Source organism: Lichenostomus cassidix, chromosome 1, assembly GCF_008360975.1.
Source record: "Lichenostomus cassidix isolate B80296 chromosome 1, HeHo_3.0, whole genome shotgun sequence".
Taxonomy (NCBI): Eukaryota; Metazoa; Chordata; class Aves; order Passeriformes; family Meliphagidae; genus Lichenostomus; species Lichenostomus cassidix.
Genome location: NC_139479.1, coordinates 31384344 through 31389883, shown reverse-complemented (window position 1 = coordinate 31389883; position 5540 = coordinate 31384344). Strand labels below are relative to the sequence as shown.

The 5540-nt window shown below is 39.4% G+C and overlaps 1 long non-coding RNA gene across 1 annotated transcript; it reads right to left on the bottom strand.

Moving 5' to 3' along the window:
* Positions 1–239: 239 nt before the first annotated feature.
* On the bottom strand, positions 240–4801 carry LOC146444468 (uncharacterized). The gene is made up of 3 exons (XR_014849618.1): positions 4756–4801; positions 3220–3381; positions 240–1354 (listed from the first exon to the last, which is right to left on the bottom strand). It is a non-coding gene; the product is annotated as an uncharacterized LOC146444468 (long non-coding RNA).
* Positions 4802–5540: the final 739 nt, after the last annotated feature.

Genomic DNA, 5540 nt, shown 5'->3' with positions numbered 1-5540 from the left:
TTCCACATGTGAAACTCCCTTTCATTTCAGCAGGAGTTTTACCTGAATCTGAAAGACAGTGTCATCTTTGGCCTTGCTTTAGGAGATGAGCAATTTTTAAAGGCTACTAAATCCCTTTCTAGGTTAAAATAACTAGATTATAATTTGGATAAATGCTTGATTAGGGAGGCTGAAAATTTATCATCCATGCCAAGCAGACAAAATGGAACTAAATTTGCAAAGAATAAATGCTTTCAACATTAAAGTTACGTTTTAAGTCAGAAGCTGTGTTTTAGGAAATCTAGGTTATCATTGACACATAGTAAGTGCCTGGCAGGTGGAATTATTCCTAGTATACCCTTACCATGAGGCTATCCAAAGTATAATTTAGAGTGCTATTCCTGACATCAAGGTTCTCTCCAACAGGTCTTGGAGAAGGGAATTTTTCATTCATTTGGCAATCAGGGGACAAAATCAGTAACAAACATGAGGACCACATACTTGCAATTCCAAAGTGCAAAGTCAAGCCTGGGACCTCACTCTCAAATCCTCCTTTTCTCTGAGAGTTCATTGCACTAACTTTACTCCTCTCCCATTTTTTAAATAAATATTGGGGACCAAAAGTCCTTCACGGCAGTTTCCACAGTTGCCAAAGGCAAAGAAGAAGCAGCATGCAATTCACACAGCAGTCTCAATACCTGCTCAAGAGAATGCTAAAGGGATACAGGAGAAAGTTCTGTCTTAGGAAATGGACAGGACAGATAATAGAACCCTAGAATGGTTTGGGTTGGAAAGGAAATTAAAGATCATCTAGTTTCAAATCCCTCACTGAAAACAGGGACAGCTTCCACTAGACCAGATTGCTCAGATCCCAAATCCAGCCTGGCCTTGAACACTGGGAGGGCTGGGGAGTCCACAACTTCTCCAGGCAACCTGCAGTGCCTGACCACTCTCACAGTGAAGATTTTTCTTCCTTATATCTAATCTAAACTTTCTCTCTTTCAATTTGAAACCATTCCCTCTTGCCTTGTCAATACACACTCCTTGTGCCCGGCACAACAGCTGTGGCTACTGAAGTGACATTGCCAATAAAAAGCTGAATAATGTGTGGGAATAAAAATAACTGTTTCAAGAGTTAAGATGGTGGTATTGTAGTGGGGTTTGATTTCCCATGGCCTTAGCTTTAAAACTGTGGAAGAGGCAACCAAGATAAAACTTCAATAATACTTGAAGAGTGTCTGATACTCATACAAAAATGTTGGTCCATTTTCTAATTTTTGCTGGTGGAACTGTAAGGCCAAGACAGGGTGTTGCAAATTCACTTCTGTTGCAAAGCTTTGGCATCTGAGCTCCCCATCTTCAGTTGTGCAAACACCTAGAAGAATTTATATGAAGGAAGAAATGTAAGTAGTTTCTGAGATCCCAGCTCAGGTAATAGAGCAGGTTCAAGGTGAGACAGAACCTTTCTTCGATCCTCTGCCTTACAGCAGTTTCACATTTCTCCAGTAAGTATTTCAGCAGTGCAGATTTATTACGCACATGGTAGGGAGTAAGAGGCTTTGCATAATGGAGGACTACAGATACTGCAAGGCTGCTGTTATTCTGGAAACCCTAGCACTGCCTGTGGCAAAATGACAATGTGCCTGCTTGACTACCTTCTATCATCCAGCACTGACAGAGGGTTTGCTTGAACCAGATAGCAATGATCACCTGTTTGGTTTTTTCACTGATAGAGGTACTTGTTTTCCTGCCCTGGAAACAGAGGGAGAGAACTGAATTGCAGAAGATACCCTTTCTCATCAAGTATACCTGCAGTCACAGCTGGCTATTTCAGCTCCAGATGGCAGTGCAGACCCAATACACAACACTGAGAGTTGAGCCTTCTCTGAGTCTATGTGAGATTCTGAGCTGCAGAGACATTTACATCTTAGACCTATATCTGCATGACCTCCTTAGTGGAGCAGATAAGAGAATATCCTTTTGAGATGCTCTTCACCATATATCCAGTAGGGCTATGGCTACAAGGTGTGACAAGAATCAATTCGTACTTAGGTGCCCACATTCAACACAGTCTTAGTGACAATAACTAATAACAAATGTGATGAATTTCCACAGGATTTAGGCAGCAAGTGGCTAAACTGAGTGAAAACCCCAGACAGAAAGAGTAAACTGAGAAGAGAGTCAACAACTTAAGGAGATCATTCATCTGAAATGTCAATAATATAAGGAGTCTCTGACACTTGAACACGTGTGCTGTGTGATCAAAAAAAACCCAAAACAATAAGCATATTGTTAATGTGACAATACAGGTGCAATGATCCACTTCCTTAGCTGTTAGTTCTGCCCTGACAATAGAAACATTGTACATAAACAGTAAGTCAAGCCCTCCGTTGCCACTGCAGGCAATGGTGAGGAGTGGAAAGCCTTTTCCTCTAGGACCAGAGACATTTCTGCACATCAGTGTACAAAGTGATGTTCGTAAGTTAGGTAAACCCAAACCTGTTTTTCTGCTGAAAAACTGCTCTGACACTACAACAGCACAGAGCCTCTTGTGTGGTGGAGCCTGAGAAGTGCTGAGATGCCCATGCCACAGCTGCAAGAATGAGGCAGAACAAAGATCTGGTGCATCCTTAGGGGTCTGCAATGCTGGTGTGCGAGACCCTTGTGGATCCTCATTTTATGTGGCTATGTTTTTATAGCTGGGGGAGTAGTTTCCAGATGAGGTATGTTGTGAGGTGTCAGAAAGTAAGATGCATCTAACCACCCTCCCACCCCCTTGTTCACCCACGGGGATTTCTGTAGAGAGGACTATCATTCAGGACATATTTGCATTCAACCTAATAATCAGTAGCTACAATTTTACTTTTGTTGTGTCCTTGAGAAGTAATGCAATAAACTGCAAACAAAGTAAACACCCTTCCCTTAGAAAATGCAATTTGGACATCATATCCAAATGAATAAATCATTCCTGAAAGGCAGAAGCAATATTACTGTTGAATTAGTGCTGGATGTTCTTTTGTTAAATTGTATACAATCAAAGCAAGGTGCCAAATTACCAACTAACTGTCTGGAGGTCGATTTTTAAATTCATGGATGAGCTAATGCATTTGTGGCAGTGATCATAAAGGGAGGAGTTCACCTTGCATTAGCCTTGATTCATAACTATAAATCCACAATGTTACCAGAAATAGATGTCCTATTTCTTGTCATTGATCTGTAAGCCATAATTTAAACATTTACATGTCCTAATGTTGAGCCTTCCAATTGCCTGAAACATCTCTCTCCAGGGAATTCTCACCACGAGTAGAAGGACTGTAAAAATAAGAGTGTCTTTGGTAAAAACTGGGGACCTTTGACATCCTGAAGTTTATCAAAAGTCTCACAAGTCAAGGAGAGTCAAAACTGAAAGATAAAAGGATATTTTTAAGGGTTAAATGAGGACATAACAGAAGTAAAATAAGCATACATTAGACTCTAGTATTGCTGGGCAAAAAAAAATTAGAAGTGAAAGAATTCTGCATGACTATTAAGCAATAAAGCTGTAGGAATTGCTACAAAATTACCTCATGTGTTGTCTTATTTTTCAGCAGAGCTAATATCATTACAATAGAGTCATTCATTAATAGAAAAAACAGAGAATTGTTGTTTCACTTGAAATAATGCTATGTGTTTCCCTGACACTGATATTTTAAAAACAATACATATGGGAAATGAATGAGTCACCAGTTATGAAAAGATGTATCATTCAGGAGAAGTGAAGCACATGGCAAATTTAAAGGAAATGGTTTTGAGGCTGTAGCATGAGCAGACATCATTTCTAGAGAAGATGGGAAAGTGCACAGATTAATTTCCAGGCATATTTGGATATTTCATAAATGCACAAGCAAACTTCTTGACAGTTTTTTGTGAAGTACTCCCTTTCCTAAAGTGTAGAGATTGCTGTTAGATAGCTAATTAAACCAGTGTGATATGTATGTCCAAACAGCAGAGCAAAGTATCTGAATACCAATGTGAGTCTCGAGGGCTTTGGAATTCTATGATTTTTAATTTAACTGGGTTTGTCCAGACCACAGTTCAGAGAGCTGATGGTACGATGACTGAGAAGCCCTGCAAGAAGTTCATTGCAGTGTTATAGTGAATTTTAAACCTTATCGTTTTTATATCAATTTGAATATTTACTGCTCCTTAAAATTACATTCTTTATATAATCTGCAGTTGCTGAGTTCTGCTGAGGCCCTTAAATGAGTCTCATAAATAGATAATGATAGAATTTTTGAAAGTGTTGTGAAATTCAGCAAGTCTGTGTGGTCTTTCATCATGACTCCGCTTATGAACATCAGTGCTGCATGCCTAATGCCTACCTGACTTCATTTATTCAGTTTGCCTTTTGTAGTAGTGAAAAGTCAGTAGAACAAAACTCTCTGTCTTCTTGCTCAGAGATATATTTAGATATAAAATAGTCTGTAATTTTTAATAAAATTACTTTTTAATTACCTTTGAATTCTGGTTTGCTACATCCTTTCATACAGTTCTATGCAAACAAAACAAAACCAAAACAAACCAACCAACCAATAAAAAAAAAAAGAAGAAATGTGCATGTATTCAATGATGCTTCAATTGTCCAGGTTTCCCTAGTCTACATTTAAATGCCTCTCATGATATCTTCAGATGTATATGAATATATAAATTTGGTGTGTTTAAATTCTCTGCTAAACTTGGCAACAATTGCACCATTTTTTATTGGCGGAAGGAATAAACTACAATGGCTGCTCCTACCTTCTGAAGTGAGCTCCAGAGGCACTCCCTCAGTGCTGCTCTTGGGGAATCCTGCAGGCTGAGGAACCTGCAGGATCATGCCCTTGTCCTTCCTCATCCCCACACCCGAGCTCCACCTGGTGAAAAGTCACCCTCAAGCAGTTTGGGAGCTTTGAGGACTCAGATTTCATCCACCTGTCCTGGGGCCAGGAAACCCCACCCAGGGTGAGGAAGCACTCCTGAGCCCCAGAGCTCCAGTACAGTCAGCAGAAGCATTTCTTAGAGGAGAAGGCACTCAGTTCACACCAGGAAAGGTAAAGCTTTTTCAAACATCACTGCTGGCCATGTTTGCAAGTAGTACATGACATTTTGATGCAATTTGGCATCACCTGTGCTCATACTTCCTAGTAAAGTTTTATTATCCTAGCATAGCTTTAAGGGAAACAGAGAGGTTTCAGTCCTTTTGGATTGATCAATTATTTAATGAATAATACAAATATTCTCACCTTGGCTGTTAACTGTAAAGAAAGGAAATTTTTTTGACTCTTAACTGATGCCTCTGTTAATATTTTTTGGGTCTTATACATCATATAAAATTGAATATCATGTCTTTCTGCAGGAAAACGATGATCACATTTGATAAAAACTTGTGTGCATTTTTCTATTGGTTCGGAAGGAATTGTTTTGGGTTTTCTAAAGCATAAATTCTTGTCTGGGACTGCTGAAGACATTCTGCAGCAGAGAGATGAGGCCTAAGCTGTCCTGACAGAGACTTCATAAGAGTTTCAGATGTCTAGAACTTCTTT